Source organism: Centrocercus urophasianus, unplaced genomic scaffold (assembly GCF_019232065.1).
Source record: "Centrocercus urophasianus isolate 14NV4802_14NV808 unplaced genomic scaffold, USGS_Curo_1.0 seq_18, whole genome shotgun sequence".
Lineage (NCBI taxonomy): Eukaryota > Metazoa > Chordata > Aves > Galliformes > Phasianidae > Centrocercus > Centrocercus urophasianus.
Genome location: NW_024884733.1, coordinates 26,182,072 through 26,207,272, shown reverse-complemented (window position 1 = coordinate 26,207,272; position 25,201 = coordinate 26,182,072).

Genomic DNA, 25,201 nt, shown 5'->3' with positions numbered 1-25,201 from the left:
TCATCCAATTTCAGTCCTGCAAGTTTGACAAATAAGACATTACTCGTGCCAGTTAGATTTCAGGCAGTCCTGTTAAGCTGCAAAATAGGGACTTGTAGAGCCTTTGGATCTACTGAAATGCTTTTCAAGGTTTTGAATTTGTAGGGCAGAAACTGGGAGGTGGGAGAATGCTCCTGTTTCAGGAGCCTGGGTACATTGCTTTAACATCAGGGCATCTATTCCAGCTCTGAGGATCCCACAGATTTACTGGCATGCTGGTAGGAGCCTGGTAGGGTCCCACGGGCTGCAACAAAGTACAGCTCTGCTTAATGCCCTCATGAGGATCTGAAATATTTTTCTTATTAAGGAACCTCCTCTGCCTGAGTCCACTGAACTGCATGGATTTGCCATGGAGGAAAAGGCTTTGCTTAGTCTTCAGGTCAAGCAGGATTTTAAAATCAGTTGCTGAATTTGTGTTCTTCTTAAAAAAAATCCTCTTGCTTGTTACTACACAGGGTTAAAGAATAACTGCTCTGCTGTGGGATTTGGGGGAAAGTGAAGCCTACATCCTATCTGTAACTGCCTAATGGTATATATGATAGTTCACCTTTAAAAAAAAAATCTTTTAAAAGAGAGCCTTCTGATTTAGTGAGCTGGAATCCTAGTGAGGAGAGGGAAGGAGGTCAAGGGGAAGAGAGATAAGGGAAGACTCTGTCATAAGCATTTCCTTCTATTACCTGCAGGCACATTTAAACCAGCTGTTGATATATTAAAGTAACTTTTAAACATCCAAGATATATGCATTAAAGCCTAACACATCTATTCTGTTAGGTTTGTACCAAGTGTTTAGAAACAGCACCCTCTACTTTTAGTACTCTCCAAAGGCAGCAATGTCTGGAGCTTTCCCCTTGCCATCCCACCTGCTAACATCCATGCTACACAGATCTAGTTCAGCTCTAGTTCATCCTCCTGGGAGTGAGGACTTGCTAGGGATGGAGTCCTGCCCCATTGGAAACTTGGGCTGTGGGATGCACTCCTTAGGTTTTTGCTGCCTCCATGCATTCACATTGGCATCTGCTGTCTCGCCTACATCCATCTCACAGAATAAACTGGGTCCCCCTGGTAGGCACTGGGAAACATCATTGAAACCAGTGGAACTGATGGTGCCAGTCCAGTGTCCGTAGCAATATTTTAAGTTGGAGCAGGCAAGACTATCAATTGTGAGAATGGGCAATGCTGGCCCTCAGTCCTTCCCTTGCTCCCCTCCCCTCTTATTTATAGGTTTCTAATTTCCGCTGGATAATGAATATCACTCTTCATTATAATTATGTTAAAAGGTACCAGCATGATGATTCAGAAACCCTTGAAGATATAGTCATATTTTCAGCAACAGATGGATTTAACACTGCAGATGGAGTGTTAAGAGTGCAGGTAATAACAAACTCAGCAATGTACTGTACTGAAATATAATTGGAAAGTATTAATCATATATTGGTTACTTCAGCTTCACTAAGTAGATGTTTAATTTTCATCAATCTTTTTACAAGATTCCCGGAAAGGTTTCTTTGTAGACGAAGTGTGGCTTCTAGGTGAAAGGATTGCCCAAGTTATTAATGACCAAGGCCTTGATCTTGCAGGCATGTGCCCATGGCTTACCCAGGCATGCAGAATAAAAATCATTTGTGTTAATAAGGCTGTCAGATGGGGCCCCATTCATATGGCCTGAAGTTTCAGCTGGTGATGAGTCGGTAGTAAAACCGGGACCTCTCTGAACTCAGGGGCTGCTGGAGACCTGCCAACAGGAACTACTGACTGCAGATTTGGGAGGAATGCAGGCAGTTTAGAAAGCCTGGTTTGCAGAGGTAAACTGTGACTTTAAGTCTTTGCAGGGCTGCGATTTAGCGTGTCAATAACACTGTGAGAGACCGCTTTGTTTGGTTGTTTTCTTTTGCCATTCTTTACTATTTTCTCTAAGTTCAACCCTTTAGAAATAATCTGCATACAGGGAAATGTCTGCTACTGTTTCCATAAACCATGTCATCTGACTGGTTTTTTTTTGTTTGTTTGTTTTTTTTAATGTGGGGGTTGCATTTGAAGCCTGGGTAATGCAAAGGGATTTTTGCTCACAGCAGGCTATGCAGGGCCAGGGGAATTAGTGGTGTGCAGTTGCATACCATGACTCTGATTCTTTAATTAATGTTACTTAAGATGTCATCTTTAGGGTCAGAAAGTGGTCTTTGCTATACTGTGTCACCTGAAGGTGGCAGGGGGTGCTGTAGGGCAGATCTCCAGCTCATGTGGGGAAAATCTTCATCTGTTTTCTGGGAAAAATAGAAAATACACTGTTTTTGTGCAAACTGATATATTTTATTTTTACTGCATTTCTGAGGATGCTGTACCTCTGATGGCTTGCATTCACATTCTTCTCTGTGAGTTTTGGCCTCTGGTGGAGTTACATCACAGAGCCACAGACAGGTGGAGGAGGGAAGGCACCTCTGGGTCCAACCAACCCCTGCCCAGCAAGACATCCAGATCAGAGTGCCAGGGCCCACCTCCTGCTGGCTTTTGAAGAACTCCAAGGAGGAGACCCCACAGCCTCTCTGGGCAGCCTCTGCTCCATTGCACACCAGTACATCTCCACTGACTTCCATAGGCGCTTTCCTTCCTGGTGAGAGCCTACAGCCATGGTATGCCATGATGAACGTGGGCTGACCAGGCTTGTAGACAGCTACATAAATATGTAATACATAAATTTTAAAGCATGTAAAATATTTAGTTGAAATATTTTGTTTTCTAATTGTCTGTGGACACTGAGAACATATTCAAACTCTCTGGAACTTTGACTCTCGCTTGATGGTATGATAGACTTCTACTTTTTTATCTTGTCTGAGGAGAAAAAAAGATCTGGTAAGAAAATTCAACATGGCTAGAAGTAAAAGTCATGATGGTGAACTCACAGTAATGCAGGACTAGTGTATTCTCTGTGTTCTGAAAGGCTCCTGTACCTCAGAGAGATATGAGCAGGTACTGATAACTGACCATGACGATGGAAGGAAGAGTTGGGAGTGTGATTCTAAATATGGTGTCCCTTTAAGGGTACCCAACAAGAAGACTTGTCTCTGACACTAGTGTGATGGGGAAGCAGTAACTTGTTTGTAGCAAGTGGAAACAAAGAGTAATTTTATTTTCACTGGCCCTTGGAAATCATCTGTCCCTTATCTTCCCATATTCTGGATAGGCTGTGGGATAAGCATGAGCCCCAGAGCCACAACAGGTATTGCAGGCTGGGCTGAGTTCTGGGGGGCAGCTGGAACCACCTCTGAGCTCTGTGTGACATATGATGAAGGTGGTGGCACACAGCTGACTTACGTGACTGCCTGGGTTCCAGCACGCGGGGTGATACAAAGGGCAAGAGTCATGGTGGATCAGTTTTCCCACTGGATGCAATCTGAAGATCCATCTCCAGTGTACATACTGGTAGGATAGACTTTTGATCTCTGTGGCAATGTTTGCACTCTTTCTCTTCCTTCCCCCCGCCCCCCCCCCCCTTTTTTTTTTCTTTAGTTATGAAAATTAATTGAATCAAAAATGATTTAAAATGTCAGGCCTCTCAGTCTCAATTTAAGTCAGATGTTTTAAAGCTTGTTCTGCGTTAGTAGTATGCAGGCATGCTCCTATGGAGGGTTTCAGTCTCACTGGTCACCAGTAGGACAAGGACACTGGTACCTGTTTGTGAGAAACAGGCAGATCATGCATTGCATATACCTGTAAATAGCATAGCTTAATACTCATTAAAAAGCTATCTAGCTCTGTACAGAGGGTACCAAGAGGCAATAGATCTGCCTTAATAAATCACGTCATGGTTGACTCTGCAAGATTTAGGTTAGGGGGGATTGAACCTAGAAGGATGCTACTCATAGTGACTTCAATCACTGGGACTCATGAAAACTGCAGGGCCTCTATCATCTTCCCATTAACACTGGGACTTCTACCTGTCCCTGTTTGCCCTGCATCATCTTAGGATATGGGGTTTGATCTTTCCAATTACTGTGATGACATTTTTCATTTGTGACAAATGGCTTTTGGATGAAAATTGCAATTCAAGCAAAATTACAAACTACCGCCTTAAGGAGGCATTTTATTTGCTAACTCAGGCTGTGTGAAACTTGTTCCATGTATCAAAAATGAAAGTGAAGCATATCTGATATTTTAAAACTTGATAAATTATTGACAATGGAAAAATGCCCCGAGTTAATCAGTCTGATGGTTTTGTCACCATTTGTCCCTTGAGGATTCAGAAGTAGTGGATCATGCTTTAATGTTGGTCTGCCCTCATCATTTGGAAGAGAAGAAACAAACATTCCTGTGCCTCAGCTCATCAGTGTCTGCAGCTGACTCAATCAGCTGTAGAACTGAAGGAAAGGAAACATAAATTGACGTGGAGAAAATGTTCTCCCTGCAGCTGCAGAAGCAGCGATGGTTGTCAAAAGCTGAACTTTATCCCTTCAAAGACCTGTAGTTGGGGTTACTGATCACTTCATCTCATTCACTGGTTGGACTTTATATAGGTAACGTTTGGAAGAAAGGTACTGCTTCAATATATTTTACTTAATTTATTAAAACAAGTTTATTGCAAGATTGCACTAATAACAAATGTAACTTCTGGCACACATTTAGAAAGGAAAATCAACATTATAAGCTTCTCTTTCTAACATCTGCTACTGTTTCTTCTTTTCTATCACAACCACAGCATGTAATAGTCCCACAAAACAATTGTAAAATATAAAACGTTTTGCTTGCTTTGAGACTTGCAACTCATAGTTTGTGTTGCAGAAATGCCCTGCCTGGAGGTCAGCCTGTTGCATTTACTCACCTTGGGTTTGCTGGGCTTGCATGCACGATTATGCAATGACAGTGCTGTAACTTACTGCCCAGGCTTCCTAAACAAATGCTAAGCAGTCTGCTTTGGGAGTGATTTCAGACCACTTAGATTCCCAGCACTGTGCCCTAGACCTCTCAGGCTGCTGCACTGAATTACCTGGAATAAATTCTTTGAACTCGGGCTGCCCTATCATCCTTGTTGTCTTAAGTGGGGCCATTATTTAAATGTTATATTTTTCTTGGCAGTTTCTTTGCCGTGCAACTTTTTTGCTTTTACTTTGAAACTGTGCTTAAACACACAACGGAATACTTTTATAATAAATAAAATATACTTTTCTCAAATATATTTGAAGAAGTGAAGGAACATTAAAAGAAGATCATTTTAAGAAATACATAAATTACACAGGGGATTAAAAAAAGCAACTTCTCTGTTGCTATTTTGGGTTTGTTTGGACCAGTTATCGTTCACCTCTCTACCACAGCAACTGGTCACTGCTGAATGATGTCAAACTTGGCAGATCTCCACTTGAGCCATCGGCCATGAGAAGAGCACTACTTCAACACATTTATCTTTCTTTTGAAGTCAAAACCTGCTTCCATCTTTTGCTGCCTGCTTTTAATTTCCTCTTTCCACCTGTGATGGCAGGTATTGTTTTGTGGGTATTGTTTTGCTGAGAGCATGCCTCCTACTTCTATTAAATAATACATATCTGCCTTGAGATCAGCTGCATCGAGCATTTGTGGAAGTCAGATCTTCTGTGCCTCTTGGATCCTTTGAAACACATTCCAAGGGATTCCTCTGGTTCTCTTTGAGCTGTTTTTTTGATTTTCCTAAAGATGCAATTGAGTTTGGGCATGGCAGAAAATCACTTCAGTGCAGCACTGAGACCTCAGTTTATGGGATTAAATGCTACATACAAGCTTCTTTACTTACATAACTGATGTTTCTTGTTTTATTACTGCACACGCTTTTTTAAAGCTGAACTTTGAAGCTGATCCCTCTTTAACGTTTGGTGGAACTGCCCAGCTCAGTTTGTACACTGTCACATGAATAGATGCTGACATGCACCTGTAATTGGTCTCCCCTGGGAACCATACCGTGTAGAAGTAGCTGGACAATTAATGAACCCACTTCATGATAGAAGAATAGGTTTTTATGTTAAAAGGCTTCAGTGAAAAGCATGTGCTTTGTGTGTCGATTTTTTTTTTTTTTTTGCTAGATCTAAAAATTTATGTACATCTTTTGACTTGAGAATTTCTGTTCAAAATATCAACTGTCTGTGGAAAAAGGAGATGGAGAAGATTTATCTGAGGACTTGTCAAAATTCTGTCCAGACATGGTGATGACAACTTCTGTGTTTTAGCTACTTATCATAATTTGTTGATGTTTTAGATACTCCTGTTTGATATTTGTATTCATGTGGCTTAAGTAAATGAGTTAGTTGGGGTTTATTCCTAATTTTACTACTGATTTCCTTTGCAACCTTATGCATAATTTTTCCAGGACATTGGTCAGTTTTGCATTTGTATTAGGAAGGGGGGATGAGTGTGGAGGGGTGGAGTGAGCCAATCAGTCTGGACAACCTTTAGCTTTAACTGAGATCTCAGTGCTCATGTGTCCATGAAGTCATGGATTCCCAGCATGAATTAATCTACTAATGCTGCTACAGAGCACTGGGTAGGCACCATCTGGACCAAAACTAGGATAGAAAAAGCCTAGCAAGATTATTAGGAGAATGGAGAGTCTATCATGAGAGAGGTAGGGCTTTGAACTCATTGGTTCATTGAACTCAACCCAAAACTACACTATTTACACTAGTAGGTAAAACTGACACATAAGGCAAGCATATAAGCTGCCATGGAAAAAGGATGGATTGCATCCAGTGGAGGGGAAAGATTTTGAACAGTTCACAAATGCAGACAAGAAACTTCAGAATTGGGGCATGGAACATCTGTGAATGAGAGGTTATGGGTGAAAGGGGCAGAGGGTGGCAGCTGGATCACAGGGTGCTCCCTCCAACCTCCAGCTGTGATTGACCCTGCCTCCCACCCAACCCACCCTACAGGTTTCAGACAGTTTCCATCTGGTATCTTATCAAGCACTGCAGCACTCTGAGGATCTTTATAGGAGACACTGCTGCAGTGCTCATTCCTCTTGCTGCTTTGCCTGTTTTCCAAATCTTACTGCCCCTGTAACAGGGATCTCTGTTAGCCAATGGCACCAATTGCTGCTCACTGGACTTGCCTGAAACCACAGAGGCTGTGCTCAAAACAAGACTTTTTTTTTTTTTTAAGATGCACTAACTAAGATAGGGTAGCTAAGTCTGTGCTTAAGTATTTTTTTTTTAATAAATACTTGAGCTGTTCTCTGAGAGAAGTGTTGCTCTCAGGTTGGTCTGCGTGTTTCTTGTGAGCATGGCTGCTGGACCAGCACCTTGTGCTTCTCCCTGGAGCACCGTCCTCTGCCATGATGGAATGAAAAGTGAATGGTTCTGTCTCGATGAAGCTCCTCATCCATGTCTGTGACCTCATTCTTCTCTCCCAGTTCATGATCTAAATGGTGCATCCATGCCCACTGATAACCAGTGGCCCAAGACACGTGAGGTTATGTTGTCTAACGTGATTTCACTTTTCATTTTTAACCTAAATGAACATTTACTTACCAGGCTGTTTCTCCAGCTGCAAATTCGTCAGTGAGCAGGCAGAGGTTGTTGCACTGTCACAGACTGGGTTGCATAGGAGCAAGCAGCAGCGCTCTGCTTCTCCTGGAGATGAGTTATGCTATTTCAAACTATTTGACTAATCAGTAAGCTGAGATCTGCATCTTCACAGACAATATATAATATTTGCTTTGCCTCTGTGCTTTGCTTTACATTTTGGATCCTTTTCCATTAGGGTCTGAAGCGTATAGACTGCATCTAATCCAATTTATCCTGTTCATCTTGGCAATGCTGGCAATGCTGACAGCTCAGAGAAAACACTTAATTTGACTAAGTGTTTTCAGTTTGCTTCTCAAAATATTTGAAATCATTGAAGCCAGAGTACCTCTGTGCTGAGATATACAGTCCTGACCTACTTCAGCTAGTTAATTACAATTTGTAGATCCTGCAGTCTTTGCTTGTGCTGCAGGCTGAATAGGAATTTACCTGGTGAAGACTGGGCTTGGTGTTTTGAGAGTAATTTTCCTGGTTTGATGCATTTTAATACAACTCTTGAAAAAGCACTTCAGCTCTTAGAGGAAAACCAGGGACTGTTGGGTGCGTGGTGCTCTCTGTGCTGCACTGCCCAGGGCATCTACACAGAGTGCTGAGCTCCGTGCAGATGCTCCCCTGGCATACAGCTGCTTGAGTGTGTGGTGTTCATGGCTGCTTGTGTTCATCACTGCGTGCTCTGCCTGAAGTTTTGGGAGGTGTCAGGAAACTCTCAGCTTTCCTAGATGTTTTATGGCCTGGTTTGTCATTTGGATGCATGTTTATTGTAGAATCGGTAATGACTCAAAAATGATGAAGCAGGTATCTAATCCCAACTCTTACAGATTGCATGAAAAATGCAATTGCTGAGTGGCTCAGGTGGTGCTGCTGGAATGGCCTGGCTGACTAGCTATGGTGGCTTGCTAGCACTAGAGCTTCTCTCTGGGATGATGAGAATGCCCGAAACGGGCAGGCACTGGAGGGCAGGAGATCATGCTACACCAAGACAGAGATAGCTTGCTTTGTAACATCAATGTGATGTCGTTTAAATCTTGTTTTTATTTTTATTTTTTTTTCTTTTTAAAGGATTGCCTCATGAGGTTCCTGTTCAGAGACGCATGCTGGCGGGTTGCAATACTACTGAGAATGGAAGGTCCAGAGCTGCAGCAGGAGTAAGGAACTTGGAAAATGCAACTGGTGCGGAAGAGCGAGCAAGGTCACTGGTGACAAGGCTTTGCTCCATCTGTGCAGGCACGCTCATGAGCAGAAGCATTCCAGCAACGTGGCACTTTGTCACATTGTTCCATTCCTTATAAATTTCAATAGCCAGTTATTTGCCTGCCTTTGGTTGGGAAACAAAGCCCCTCTTTGTGCAGCAACACAACACGGCTATCTCATGTAACGGAGAAATGAAATGCAAATAACGCAGGAATTGTGATTGTCTGGGGAAGAAGGAAGCATTGTCTGGTGACAAGAGCAGAAAAAAGTGGTGTTGCCCAGGGCTTCCGATTGTCAGTCCTAAAAGGTGGAAGAAACTACCATTCGTGGAGTCTTCTGATAACACTGACATTAAAACCTTCCATGTCCCCATTTCATCATTCCCAGAATGGGGACAAAAATTAATCTGCTCTTTTATGCAATTCAGCAAAGCACTTTAAACTGCACTTTTTCTTTTTAAGTATACAATACGTCCAACTGCCTACGCAGAGCAACATTCATGCTGAGGTATGCAGTGGCATTGGGTCTGAATTATTTGTAAAGGACTTAGAGAATTCTGAGTGAGAGTCATTAAATTACAGAGTTAATAAACTCTTTCAGCCATTTTTTCCTTTTTAATCCATTTTCTCGAGGAAGTGAGATTTTTATGTGAAATGCTAGTATTTTCTTTATCCTTTTTGTTCAGGCATAGTACAGAATAGGTGACTACTTGAAAATCATGATGTAAAAGCAATGGGAGGCTTTGTCCCTCTGTCAGCACACCCTCACGTCCTGTTGGGTCAGGGCATTCACTTAGCCTTTTTAAGCTGTGTGTACTGACACAACAGTTTTTTGTTTACACCTGTTTTTCATCTTATTTTCCTCTTCTTTCTCCAGCCTTTTCTGCACCATCCCGCCTCTGTGCTCCTTCTGAGGTCAAATCCATAGGAGATGTTCTGCAGAGTTAGCAGAGAGGAAGATGCTCATCAAAGAAGCAAGAGGTTCGTTTGGCATCACTCCCCTCAAAGAGGAATGCTAACTTGCATTGTGCACATGAGGAGCTATTCAGAGCTCAAATGGGTGACAGTCAGGGGACAGTTTGACCTCTGGCACTAGCTGGAACTGGGCAGCAACATGAGCCAGTGCAGTCATGCTAATTAATGCACCCCGAAGGGACACAATGAGGCACTGGCTTTGTACACCTGAGACATACTGCTGGCAGTGCCAAGGTGCCAACTAGAGTGTTCTCTCATAAAAACAACCCATGCTAAAAAATAAAAAATAAAAAAGGCAAAATTCCAACTTATGTATATAGAACAGGACTTAGACCTAAAATGCCAAAGCAGACTCATTAATCACAAAATCTTTTGAGTTGGAAGGAACCCTTAAAGGTCATCTAGTCCCCTGCAATGAACAGGGACACTCCCAGCTCCATCAGGTGCTCAGAGCCCTGTCCAGCCTGACCTTGGGTGTCTTCAAGGACAGGGCTTCCACCACCTCTCTGGATAGCCTGTTCCAGCACCTCACCACCCTTATTGTAAAAAAAAATCCTTCATTATCCAAATAAGGAAGGATCTTCCTTAGATCCCATCTAAATCTCTTCTCTTTTACTTGGAAACCTACTCCCTATCTATATCCCCTTGTTTTCATTCTACACGTCTCACTGACACAGTGATACAAGGCAGGACAAGCTTTACTGTAATGGCCATTATTGAAGTGCAGAAGCCATGTCCTTGGTGTGGGCACCAGCATCTCTGATAAACTGTCTTGCCTGCCTGGGCTGAAGGCACTCACACTCATCACCTCGGGGTAGCCTACTATTGGGAGCAAAGATGAACATCTGAGGCTACAACCTCTGTAGCTCACATGGGAAAGGACCCAGACTGGAGAGGACTGGTGCCAGACACAAAATGAATCCACTTCAAGAAGGGATCCACTGTGCAAGAAGGGCTCTGATTCCTTTTCTGCTTCTGGTTTAACTTTAATAGTGCATTGTCTTTTGCAGGCTCTCCATTTCAAATTCTTCTATCACCAAATCTCAGCAGTCCTCAAGCTGATGATCACAACATTGAAAATCAAGCTGTTTTTGGAGTATGGTGTGGTCTTGGCTTCATCAGATGACCAGTTCTTGATAACTGAGGCAAGGCAGCACTTTGTTCAGAACAGCTAGACTCACATTAATCTGGTTTCTTCTTCAGTAGGTGTGTTTGTGGTGAATGGGGAATCTTATGCATGCATTCATTTGAAATATTGGAGTGTTTCTGATGAAGAAATCCCAAAGGCACTTAACCCCAAGAACCTCAAAGACAAAATCTTTCCACAGTATGACTTTCTCTCAGCTTGCAATGAGAAGATAAATGCTGGGATTGATACACGTGAGTATCTACCCTGCAGTATGCTACTATTCCTCTACAATTTTATCAGAGTTTAATATGGTGAAAGTACATGGCTGTATGGGGCACTACTTTACAGCAGACTGGATGGTAGGAGAGAGGAACCATTTGGCAAATCAGACCTGACCACATGGCATTCATTTGGTTAATCACCAGCTATTAAAATAGCATCAAATCATAGCAACCTATTTGTTTATCATTCAGTGCACAATTTTCTGCACAGTATATTCATAACTGCTGTACCCAAGCTAATTTTAAACGAGCCAACAAAGCCATTTTCCAGAACTCTCCTGAGAAATGGATCTGTAGACTGATCAATCTCGCTGCTTCTGGAGTTAAGCCCCCACAAAATCAGAGCTGATGACATTGGCGTTTAACTTTGTAATAAGCTGATGCTTATTTATTCCCATTTTAAAACTCAGTCATTTAAATCTTTTGCATTTCTCCAAGATTTGACTTCCAGTGTCTCCAAGCAGATTTTATCACCCATGTTCTCCCTATGCATGAATGTTCAAGCACCATTGCAGACACCTTTGTGATTTCTATTAGAGACAACATTCAGCAGTTCCTTGATGGTTCCTCTCTTTTTCACCAACGATCAATGATCAAATGATGAAATCCTGTTAAACTTAGAACACTAACTTTGATCCTGGTCTTCAAAGTGCTGATGTTTTATTTCTGAGGGCTGACACCTCACTGCTGGAGTCGGAGCCTTCTGTAATTAAGGAAAGCAGAACACTAGAACTGTGGTTTGTGCAAATATTGAATTAATGTTATCGCTGAGGAAAAAAACATGGATGAAAATGTAGTGGTAACAAAAGCACAGTGGGGTTCTGTTGTTTGTATCACAGTAGAGCTTAGGAGCCATAGTGATGTACCTCTGGTGTATGAATGAAAAAATGGCAAAAAATCTGAGAAATGAGTAGCACCTTCCCAAAATACCTTTTCATATAAGTGAACAAATGTAGTTCAAAATGTTCCCTCTGCTACTGTTGGTGTCCTGATCAAGCTTCCTCACCTTTAACATACCTGCAGAGAAATGAGGACAAATTTTGGCTTTGCTGACAGACCCGCTGCCCAGATTCCCACAGTGTTCGTGCTCTTAGTGCCAGTGAAATAGGTGTGTGCTTATTTTTAGGGTGCAATGGGATATGATGAGACCTCAGAGCCGTCTGAAGGCTAGCTGAATCGTTGGCTTGGCATTTCGTTCTGCACGTCAGTTGATTGGTCATTTTATCACCAGTTATGAAGTGAAATTAGATAATCTTGATGCCATATGGTATACAGTATTTATAGTTTAGTATGTTTTCCATACATGTGCGCTAAAGCCTGCTTCAGGGATTTGTTACGGTCCTCGTGTTTACAGGATTTGGGTCTTGGGTGAAAGAAGAAATTGACAGTTACTAATGTTTGATTTAAACTAACACATCGGAGGCCACATGGGCGATCCCTAATTAGAGTCAATTCACACTTCCCATCCTTCACCAGGGAGGCTGTCAAGACTCCATGGGACCAGATCCCATGTCCACTCAGCTCTGCTACCTCCAGCAGCCATTGAGACTGAGAATCTGTGGTGGTTGATCTCCACCCCAGCTCCTCTCCCAAACAGCCGTGGGTGTGTGATGTCTCCTCCAGGCCTCTGACACAGGTAGGTTTCAACCTGAAGCATCGCTACGAGGATTATTGTCAGCATTAGGTTTAAGTTCAGAAATTCTTGCTTTGCATCAAAATACTCCGTGCCCGCTGAAATCTTGATAAATAAGTAACTACAGGATTAATTATGTGGGACATTAGTCACTCAGTATGTGTCATTATTTTCTCAAAACAAGACTAAATGAATGCCACGAAGGGTCTGATAGAGATCTGCATTTGGAACTGACTCAAATGAAATAACATAGAAGTTTATTCTCAACCCCAATGTTATTTTCCTGATACAGGTGCCTGTGCAGGGGACACTAGTAAGTTACATGGTGCAAATGCCCTCACCACAGATAATTTCTTCACTGTTTCTCAACAAAACAGATCCCCGTGTGTATCTTCTGAACCAAGCTATAAGCACCTGCAAAGCTATGGCAGGCTTCAGAGCACATGTTGGTCTGCTTCAGACCCTGGTCCCAGTCCTCATCTCTGTCTCTGCTGCCATACCTTGCTTACTCAAAGCTGAGTAGTAGCAGGCAGAACAGGAGCAGGTTGAGGATGGACTTTTTTCTTTTTTCTTTTTTTTTTTTTTTGAAGTAGTAAGTAGTGATAATAAACTACAAACCCTGAGAGAGGAATAGCAATGTTCAGTTGCCCATAAGAACCCTGTGAGCACTGGAACAAAGAGGAGTTAATAGAAGTTGCAGTCAGGTTTTTTTGGATGGGATTCTTGCAGAATATGATTTCATAATCCGCTGTCTCTAGTGAACAACAAGACCTCTGTAAACACTCAATATTCAAATAGAAAATTGTTTCTTGTAGGCTTCCATGGCACAAAATAAAAGCACTGTAAATCTGGGCCTCCATATGTGGTTCTCAGCTGGTGTAAGTCCCTGAATGAATTACATGTGAACAGAGAAATTAATGCTACACACATGGTGGCCAAACTTAAAAGCGAAAATTGCAACTGAGAATATGCTGCACTGGATTGTGAACTATTTGATGATAAATGGGAGCTTGAGTCCTTGCTGATATAATGCATCATTGATGCATTTCAAGGCGTACACAACAAACACAGAGAGATATTACAACACGGAGATCAACCTTAGGGGGAGTGCAAGGACCTACGCTTTACAATCAAAGGCTGAACTTAATGAGAATACCAGAAGGTAAATACACAACGTTGACTCTTTCTCAAGATTTTGAACAAAAAGCAACTGGGTGAAATAGTTGCTCTTTTTAAAGAATCCCCAGATTCACTGTCACAGCAAGTGTGTATCCTATCTAGGTTTTGAAGTGATTGCGTTCTAAAGCTGTTTTTGTTAATCTGTAAACGCTGATGACAAATTACCCAAGAGTTTTTGTACTTTTGAAGCGGTTGTGATCTTTTTGTTATTGTTTTTTCCCCCCTCTCCAGGCAGAGGAGGAGGAAAGAATGTGCATGTTCCAGTGAATTCTAAATGAGGGCTGTGCCTCCCATTTGTAAAAAGACAAGCACAGCAGTAAAAATAATAAATAAAACAAATGAGACTCTCTTTAATCCATTCATGAGCTCAAGTGTTTCAAGTAGACCATAATATTAAGACAAAGAGTTCTGAGAGAGATGGATCAGAGGGAAGGGCTGTTGCTTAAACAATGTCAGTCTATTTAATTAAATTACATGTTTGTCAGCGCTGTATTTTCCCATGTCCAGGATTCTTACTGTTGATTCAGGGCTTAAGGCCTAAATAGAAAGGGCAACAACTGCTGTGTATTTGATCCTGAACAAGCTGTGTCCTTTGAAATGCCAGCACTGAATGGCTGGGAGAATGCTGGAGTGCTTTGCGGTGACGAAGGGCACTGGCACAAGAGTTACTGAAAATATGTGTCTGACATTGCCACAGCATCCTGAGGGTGCACAGGGACCGTCTCTGACAACTTCTAAGCCTGCTGTTATTTCTGTAACAGTTTATTTGTATTTGTCACAAGGACAAATGGGACCGGGGTAGAGGACCAAGAGCAGGGCCAGGAGCCAGGAACTCCCAGCTCCCTCTTTCCTTTGTCTGAAACGGTTTGGCAGGTTGTTTTCATATATAAAGCCTATAGCTTAGTCATGGACAATTGCAAATGTTTATTGCCTTATGGTCAGATTTTAAGCTGTCTTCGTAGCCAGTTTGTTGCACAAAATAGATGGTTGGGTTTCCCTTTCCTGGAAGGATCTCTCCTGCTTCAGCAGGGCTGGGGGGAAACCACTGGGACTTGCAGTACAACAGCTCAGGATGAAACAGCTGATAAATTCGCAAGCACCAAGCCAGAGTATCTGCTCTGTGTATGTGGAGAGAGCACTCAAGCACCCAGCTACTGCTGCCAAACTGCAAGATCTAAGAAAGGTCTGAGTATTTTTTTCTCTTCTGTCCACCCATACCGCTTTTATTTAAAGAATTATTCTGAGGACAGAGTGCGGTCTTCAGTTACAAACAGCATGATCTGTTCTTTGTCTCTTTGAATCATCTGGCAAGTCAAGCAGGATTTGTGCTGTAGCTGAAGAGTGTGCTGGCTGGGCACCCTGACTTCCATTGGTCAGACTGGTGCCTTCTTGCAACTGCTCGCATCAGAAAACTCTGATGACTTGCTTTTTGAAATTCCACCAGGTACTCTGTGAATCTCATGAGGAGATATATGCCCAACTTGCTGTGTCTGGATCTTCAAACACATTTAATTTGCAGAGAGTGCATATAACCTCTGCCTCCTTTATAGTTGTGTTGCACTTGAAATGCCCGTGAAGTTCCTCTTCTAGAAGGCCGGAACAACTCTTCCCCAATTTGAATGAGATTAATGCCTGCTCCTGCTCCTGCTGATGCTAGAGACATAAAATGTGCCCAGTTCAGTGCTGTTGGATCATGTTCTCAGTATCCTGAATGCTGAGTGCAGAATCTGGCTACTTGAGGATAAATTCCACATAAATTGCTTGAAAGATCTTGAAAAATATGAGCACAGGCATCATTTCTCTTGAAATAGACCATATATGAGCTGGGACAAATAAAGCACATTTTTATCTGCAGGAATTGTTAAGTGTGCGGTGTAACAGATGCAGTGTGCACTGGTTTGATGGTTTGTTGAGTTTGGTTTTTTTTTGTTTGTTTTTTTTTTGTTTTGTTTTAAGAAAGCTTTCATTTTGGGATTGAGTGTTTTACCCAAAGAAATGCCTCAGTCAAATAAATGTTAATCAGAGAAATTCTGTCCTTCACGTCTATGCAGGGGTCTGATTTCCAAGCTAACAGGTGACGGTCCTTCAAAGTCCTGCTAACAAGTCCACCCACCTTGCTGCTGCTTTTATCAGCCTTTGACAAAGAATTTTTCCATCACTACAAGAACTCTCTTTGTTTTGCTTGATGTTCAAGGTGAGACAATTTCTCTTCCTTCAGTTCTCCCAAGCTGTTGGAGGCATGGCTTTCCCTCCTGCTGAACATGCAATTTTAGCAGCATTCATGGCAGAAAATCCCCTAAGAAATGCTAAAAGAGGTTCCATAAATAGGAATTTTATGACCAGGGAAATGACCTCCTCAGGAGGAACGCTTTGCCTTCCTACCAACCCAGTGCAATCAAACTGCTGCAGAGTTTTCATCTGCCCATATGTAGAGTTGTTTAATTTTGGGATTTCAGGCCAAAGAGTTGCACCACGCAACCTGCTCATGGAGCTGCCTCGATTTACCTGAACAGCCCTTGGGATCCCATTCCCTCTGCACTACCATCTCCATTTCATTGTTCCATTCAGTGTGCAGGAAGAAAAGTGTCATCCTCCCCATTTCCAGAAAAAGAAGGTTGAGGAGGGAGTCCAGAACTGTGTGAGGTGGCTCAGGGAATGACATTGGAACTGAGTTTTCAAAGACCAAGCTGATCACCAGCTTACCCCTCTGCAACAGAGCAAATGGGCTGAGAGGTGACCAAAAATCTGTTGCTGATGTCTGGCTAACAGGAAAGTTGAAAGCAGAAGTGTTTCTGTTAGATCTAAATTTTGCCATCTTACCTGGCTATTATATGAAGGGCTCAATTTTTATGTGATTCCAAATAACAGCTGAAATGCTTTCTTTTAAAATAATAACTTCAAACACTTCTTTCCTTTTCCTTTTCTTCTTTTTTTTTTTTTTTTTTTTTTTTTTTGTGGCAATTGTATTTATTTTAATTGAAACACTTCACATATTTTTTTTATGCATCACACACCTCAGATGCCCTTCTAGCTATTTCTGCTCATGTTTGATCTCATTCTGATGTGTGTGAAGAGCATGGCTGCTCTGAACCCACTTCATGTTGTTAAAATGGATATTAACTTTTGTTGGGTTGTTTGCTTGTGTGTTTTTCTCCAAAGTCATTCTTTAATTGAAATTTTAAATCTTTAATGAGCTACATCAACCCAAAAGGAACGAAGAAGAGAAGAAAGAAAATCCTGCACTTCAGAACGTGTGCTGGAGCCTGGTATGCCATCAGGGTGAGCTGGCAGCCGCAAACTCAGAGGAATTGGTGTTGTGTTGGTCTGTGCCCTGTGCTCCATCCAGCCCTCAGCCCTTCACATCACTGTTTGATGTTTTGGTCAGAAACTGCCTCCAAATGTGGTCCTTTATATAAAAGTCCTTGCTCCAGCAAGGCGTTAGGGTAGGGTTTGGTTTGGGTAGGGTTTGGTTCTACTCACAGATAATCTGTAATCAAAACAAATGGTGTTTCTAATTGAGCAAGGCCCTCTTGGTAGCGAAGGGCAGCAGTTGTATTGAGATCACTGCTTCATGTTTCTCTTCCCGTTCAAGAGATTGAACTAATTTATTTACGAAACCAAAGCAACATGCCAGATTAGCCACATAACCAGCTATCTGCATTGTTCAGATGCGTTTGTTTGCTTTCCCGTGACATTCAAGTGAACAAGCTATATGTCAATGAAAGCATTGGCGCTCTATCGTACATTATAGACTAGATTGAAGTGCAAAAAAAGATCCTGCAATGGGGCTGCACGCAGTACTTTTTTTTTTTTTCCAGTGAGCATATGCTGTGAGTAGGAAAAAACCGTATATTGCGAATGAAGGTTTCGATAATGATGATACAGAGCAGTCTGGGGGTGAAAGAAGGGAAAGCAAATCCAGGAGCAGTGGACACAGCGAGGGCAGCTGCAGTAGCCATTCTTCAACTCTGCCTGTCTGAAGTTTGTTTACAGGGTAAGTCCTTTTTTTGGCCTCCAAAAACCAGAAGGGAGGCGTTTGCTTCCATGTAAGGTTTAACATTTTTATGAGAAAGGCAGAGATGGTGTGCTAGGAAATATTTTTGCCCAAATGCCTCCTGCATCCCATGGCTCTGCATGGAACAGTTCTAGTTTAACCTTCCCGGAAATCTCAACCTGTGCATGTTTCCTCTCGGCAGGCAAGGAAAGGCAGCCCGTGGGTAACAGCACTGTGCTGCAGACCTCGTGGTCCCGCTGAGCTCCTCCATCCTCACCCGCTCTGATGCGATGCTGGCCCAAGAGTGATGGTAGCACAAAGTGCTGAGCACCACAACGTTCACAGCCTTTCCCCGCTGAGCTCAAGCAAGGTCTGAGGGAGGGGACTCGGGCTTTCCTTCAGCACCTTTTATTCCTTGCTTTTCTCTCGTGTAGCACGGCGGGGCCGCCAGCACAAGGCAAGCAGCTCGGCGCAGCCCCAGCCCCGCTGCCCGCCGGACGAGGCCGGCAGTTCGGCGCTGGGGGCTCCGGGGCTGCGGGCGGCCGCTTGTGCGGGCTGCGGATGGCCTCTGCTGGGAGCCACGGCTCACTGCAGCGAGCCCCGGCCTCGGCAGCTTCCCCAGCCCCACGCCAAGAGTGGCCGGCTGTCTCCCCAAAGGGAGGTGAGGCCCGGCGCACGTGCGGTGGTTTGTGCCCAAGCCAAAGTGCCAACAGCCCCTTTTCACCACCACCGCTACCACCTCCCTTTTATTTTTTCATCTTCCTTTCCTTCTTCATTTCTTTCTTTCTTTTTTTGTCTTTCTTCTTTTTCTTTCTTTTTCCTGCTTTTTCACCCCAAGAACTGCCAGGGGAACTTGGCTGCCCTCGTGCCCCATCTCGGAAGCAGCAGCACAGCGAGGCTGGAGCCCAGGAGCCACCCAAGGCGTGTGCCAGCTGCCAGCACCGCTGCCTGCAGACCCTGTGCAGGAGCCAGATGCAGCAGGGGAAGAAAAAAAGAAAAAGAAAAAAAAAAAAAAGAAGAAGAAAAAAATTCCTTCCGCAGCTTGGCATCTGGGCAGCACGCATGTGAAGTGGTGCGGGAGCAGGGAGAGGAAGCGGCTGCGGGCTGGGGGCGATTTGGCACCCCAACAGCCCACAAACGGTTTGGGTTTGAGCTGAGAAGTGAACGGCTGGCGTTAATGCAAAGGGTGTGTTTTGTAAATTTGAAAAGCCAGTGCTGAAATGAAAAAAAAAAAAAAAAAAAAATTCCAGCCGGTTGGGTTCTGCAGGCTGAGCTCTGCAAGACCTCTGAAGAAGGTGAGGCTTTTTGGGGCTGGGGGTGCATGCAGGCTGTGGGATGCAGATGTGAGGAGGGCCCCCTACCCCCTCTGTGTTTGTGATGCTGCAGGGTGCTCTGGATGTGCCCTGCAGTTGCTCAGCACTGACAGTCAGGTCCTGCACACAGCATGGCTGCTCTGTGTTCAGCCTGTATGAGCTGCTGGAAGCAAGATAGAAAGCAGGTGTAAGAAACCTCTGGAAGGTTTGTTGTTAATTACTGCGACTTCCTCTCCTCAACAAAGACTCAACAGCTGAATGGATCTTTTTAGTTATGTAAATGCATTTTCCATAAATACTTATTTTGTGGAAGAAACAAAAAAATATCTGTGGGGTTGGTGTGTCTTGCTGCTGATTGATGGAAGCCCACTTGTGTCCAGGCTGGTGGTGACACAGCTCAGCTGTGAGCAGGGCCGTCAGAGGATGACATTCCATAATCCTAACATCCCCAAATCCCAACATCCTGCACCTCGGGCACGCTCTGCTCACTAATATAATGAGACCAGGATGTGATTTCTCAATTTAGCAAAATCAGAATCACATAGAAAGTAACTCACTGCTACTGATTTATTAGGAGAAAACTTTCCCCCTTACTGCAAATCTGAGGTTACATCTTCTCATGTATAGCAGATAACAGTAGATAGGGCTGGGAGGACTGGGCTGCAGCTGGTGGATTCCTGGTGGGTTCAGAAGGTGATACCACCTGCAATTGGCAATGTGCTCTCTGGGGAAACCTAAGGGGTGTGCTGCTTTTATAGGATGTCTTAAAAATCTTTGGAGAAAACAGAGTAGTGAAGATGATTGTTTTTTTCCATACAACCCTTATTGAATGGAGCCAATTATTTCTAGTAATACTTTTTCCTTTAATTCTTTTGCAGTTAAACTTCAGAACACTTCCTCCTGGTGTGTTCAAGCAGTGAAGGTTCAGCAAACTCTGGATATGTTTACCTGCATGCATTCAGGCTGATGTCTGTCCCACTTCCAGTTAAGCCCCTCCTACAAACAACCTGATCCCACATTTCCTCATCGCTTTGCTCCTGTGGCTCAAAGGGCAGCCTTTACCCCTGGGGAGGGACCTGAGCTGCCAGCTGGTCTGCCATGGAAGAAAAATACCAAAACCTTCTCCTGAGGGTCCCTCAGCAATCAGTTTGGTTGACAGCGTTGGCTGTGAGTTGTGAGGGATCACACAGGTCCTGCTGTAATGCTGAGCATCAGCACTGCAGCAGCAACAAGGGTTTATTTCAGTGGAAGAAAGTTGGGCTTTCCAGGACACCAGATCCACAGTGCTTAGAGATCACGACTAACATCTGAAATTACAGGGAGAGCTGGGGTGCTCTACTTTTCATAAATAATATGATCACTGAGTCCTGAGTTTTTAGAGGACCCAGGGTTTTCGTTTTGATCTCCCCCTCTTTCCCTTAGGACGGATGCTGCCATACATGCATGATGACACAGAAAGCCTAGAGGATAGTCTTACTGCACAGCTGACAGATGGCAAGCACACAGTCCAAGGGACGCTTTACATCTACATCATGCCAGTCAACGATGAAATCCCTCATCTTTCCAGGTTAGCTATCTAAGTGACATTCAGGGCATAAAGACTTAGGAAGAAAAAATGAAATACATGAAAGCAAACCATCTCCCCAGCAGCATCTCCAAGCCTGCTCCCAGTGCAGAGATTGTGCTTTCTTCTCATCTGTTTTCGCCAAAAACTGGCTGGTAGCAAGGCTACACATGCTGCCACGTAGTGCAGGACTGCAAGGAGCCCCTCAGTACCACCCAGCAAAAGCTATCTGTGCACAAATAGCAGTTTTGCAGTCTCTGGGTGTAGGATTTCTTGTCTGGTTGTCTTCAATGAGGCCAGGGCTGCTCTTTTTTTTATACTCTAGAACCTTCTCCTGTTTCCTTCTGTATTCCTTCTCCATTTCCTGTAATCTACTTTTAGCACTGAATCGTGTTGGAAAGAAGATGTTGTGTTTTTTTGTTTTTTTGTTTTTTTTTTTAATATTTAAGGTCCAAAGTCCATTGAAAGCAGTGTTAATGCTCACATTCCTTCCAAGAGAGCCAGAGCTCTTGGCCTGGGGTCCTGCTGTGAGGCCAGGATGTGGGAGATGTGATTTCACTCATTTCATGGCTGTAACACTCATTTTGGCCTAATTAAGGTCTCTCCTCTTAAGAATTCACAAGTAAAAAAAATAAAATAAAAGCTGGTGGAGCTTCTGAATCTCTTCAGTAATGCCAGACACGGCCTAAAAAAACAAAACAGACAAAAAAAACCCCCACAAGAATTAAAATATTGATTTTGCTGCTTGCCTTTTGTAGACCCTTTAAAAGATTTCCACAAGTCATAGAGGGAAAAGCATCAGTGAGACCCATGCTTCAGTGCCCTCTCTGCACGGTGATGGTAGCAACGTCTCCTCGACACCCAGAAACACTTTGCAGAGCTAAAAATAAGATCTCCTCTCATCCCACAAGAACTTTGGGGATTTGAAAAATTAAACTTTTGTCTCAGAGAGAAAGCGAACTTCTCAAACTTCTGTGCAATACAAAAATATTCCACTCATATCAATGTTAAATTTAGACCCAATTAGCTGCAGTGTCGCATTTATATTTTTAATAGTTGTTGGTTGTTACAGTGGCTATTATTATTCTTTTTATTGTGTATTTCTTTTTCAAAATGGAAGCCATCTTTACTCCCCACATGAATTTCTTCCTTCTAGAAACTGGCAGAAGAAGCAGTGTGATAAATTCAAACTCTTTGTGTTATTTTTCTCTATTTTTTTCCTCTTTTGAAACCAAAAATGTCTCCAGATCTGACTCTAGCAGGCTCTGAATCCCCATTATCAGAGCACAGGAAAGCTGTTTGGTCACAAAATACCTGGTGGACTCCAGTTGCAAAGGTTGGTGCAAGCTTTCATTTTGAGGCATAAATCAGTGCGTGCGTGCAGTAAGACATCTGCTGGATTGCTGGGGCCCTTTGCTGGGCTCCCTGCTGCAGGGGAAAGCAGAAAACTCAGCACAGGTTGGCTCTGTCTGGAGCTCTCGGTGCAGGGGCATCAAAGCTCACCCTTTTGAAAGGGCTTTGGCTTCATTCCCAGAGTGCTACGTGTGCATTGTGAGAAATTTCATAGAAGCAGTAAACAAGGAGAAGCTGCAAAATGGGCACGTGTCCCTGCTCCTAGCAGCGTTTCCATAGGGCTTCCAGCCCCTCTGGGCTTGAGGAAACACTGCCAGCCTCCTCCTGCCCTCCTAGCAAGAGTTGTGCCCACAGCTATATTTTCTTTACCCTTCTCAGCCTGCTCCCTTTGTTGTTGTTTTCTTTGCCTATCGTGTCTTTCCTTACTTTCCCCCATTCCTCGCCGTTTCCCTACCTCAAATGGCTTCAGTTGTAGGGTCGCTCCTTCCTACTGGAGCAACCCCATGGAGACACCACTTGTTTAACCTTACGTAATTTCCATGTTATTGTTTTGAGGCGCTGGCACAGACCACACAGAGAGGTTGTAGATGCCCCATCCCTGGAGGTTTTCAGGGCCCTGGGCACCTGATCTAGTGCTTTACAACCCAGCCCACAGCAGCAGGGGTGGAACTGGATGATCCCTTTGAGGTCCCTTCCAACCCAAGCCATTCCATGATTTTCTAATCCATCAGAGACAAACTTCATCTCTCAAATGCTGTTCATGCCTTTCTTAGTTCATGGAATAAATGAAGCCCTTTTGTTGAGAGGCAGGAAAGGTTCCACTTTCACCAGTTCCCTCTTGGCCGTGTTGCTGGGAATGTGTTCCTCTGCACAGAGCTGTGAAGCCAAAGGACTTCATAAGAGAAAATTCTCATGCTTGCAAGAGGCAAATTTTCCTGTTCCAGTCCCACGGTAGCATATTTGTTGAAATGTTTTTTTAAAAATTCTGTCTGCTTGATGCTAAGAAGAGCCTGTTCATGCTTAATAAATTGGAGAAGTTGCTTAGAAATGCTTCATCCATATGAAAGCACGAACCCTGTATGGCTGCCAAAAGAAGTGAGACCCATGGTGTCATGCTGAGCAGGCGATGGTCACACAAACTACAGAATCTTAGGTACAGATCCCTCACTTCCACAGTTTTCTCTGAGATGTGAAAACGTAGCAGGGAAAATACAGAACAGCATTTGTTTTTTCTAGCCAGATCTGCCTCTTTTGGACACGTTCATGGGCCAAGCACCAAGCAGTGTAAAAGAGACCAAAATAACATCTTTAAATAATCATTCCTCCAGCACATGCATGTATTTTAATTATCCTTACTCAGCATTGTTATCACTGTTCTCAGTGAATTCAGTGCAGCTGCTAACTGGGAGGTGACTGCCACTGTTTTGTTTTTTATTTTTCCACCAATCTCCATTCCTTGTTTTGGTTTGTTTCAACTTCTTGGAAGCTGAAGCTGCTGTGCAAAGCTATTTCCAGGTCAGAGAAAATATCCTCCTGCATTCAGGTAGGTCTTTTGAAGGATTTCCTTCTTTGGCTCTTCAGAAGTGCCCATAAGCTCCATGCCTGCCCCAGCTGGAGCTCATCCAGCACACCCACAAGTCATCAGGGTGAGGTGGATGCCATACAGCATCCCTCAGCAGCACACAGGGAAAGCTCAGCCCCTCAAACTCACTCCTACAATTGCTTTTTGCCATATCTCCTTCCACCACCCTTCTCTGCAGTGACACCTTTCAGCTGACTTTTATGTCGGTTCGGTAAGCCACTGTGCTGTCTTCTTCCTTTTATAATTAAGCAACTTGAGAAACCCTCAGTGGGCAATAAATTCTGAGGAGGCTTACATAAAACAGAATGTGAAGTGGAGAGCCCTGCCATCAGAAGCCAGTAAAAGTCAGCCTCTTTGTGCGACACCTCCCCAAATGGCATTATGTCATTGCATAATATTAGTAAGAACCAGTACGATTATGATTTTTTGTTCAGAGTTATAAAAAGTAATGAGTCTCACATAATCTACTGAAGTGAAGGGGAAGGGGGGGAGAACCAGAGGGGAGGGAAGTGACTGTAAAAGTGAACTTCCATTTTGCTGGCATCCTGAGTGCATTAGGAAACCTAGAGTGTAACACCCAAATAGACTTTAATGCGCTCTGTCGTGTGGATTTTATTTGTTTTGTTTTGCTTTTTTTGCTGGGATCACACACAGAACCTTGCAGGAGTCAGGTGGTCTTCCCTGACAAAGTTTTGTTTTGGTAAATACAGCACAGTGATCAGAAACTGGAAAATGCCGTGTGCTGCTAGGGATAGCTTCATTCCTCCTGGGCTGCCACACAGTGCTACAAGTGTGTGGGAGGCTGCTGGTCCTAGTTTGGTATTATTCCAAACCTTCACAAACAGGGTGATGCTGTAAGGGCAGTGAAGCACTGGTTGGCCCAAGAGGTGATGGGTGCCCCCTCCCTGCAGACACCCATGGCCAAGCTGGACGGGGCTCTGCGCACCCAGTGGAGCTGTGGGTGTCCCTGTTCATTGTAGGAGAGTGGGATCAGGTGGTCTTTAAAGGTCCCACCACAAAACAGTTTTGTGGTGAAGTGAAATGCCCAACCAAGAAACCCTTGGAGCCCTTCATGTTGAATGAGGAAGGAAGTGATGCTGTGAGGGAGGCTTTGTGGTGCAGACCTGAAAGCCCAGATTGTATGGGTTAAAGGTGAAGGGTTCAAAGATCACACTGTGCTTGGTAAACACCAGTGCTGTGCCTCACTCTGGGCCAAGTGAAAGAGATTTTAGCAGCAATTTTCTGCACCCAAATGAGAGGACGGCTTCTTTTCACATACCGTGGTGGCTCACTAATGCATGCATGAACTAGCTGTCCTTTCTGTCAAAAAGCTTCATTAGTATTCTTTTTCATTCTCTGCTGGCTGAAAGAGAGATTATATTAAGAGTTTTCTGGCTATCTCTTGGCCCAATTTTCTGTGTTTTTAAATAC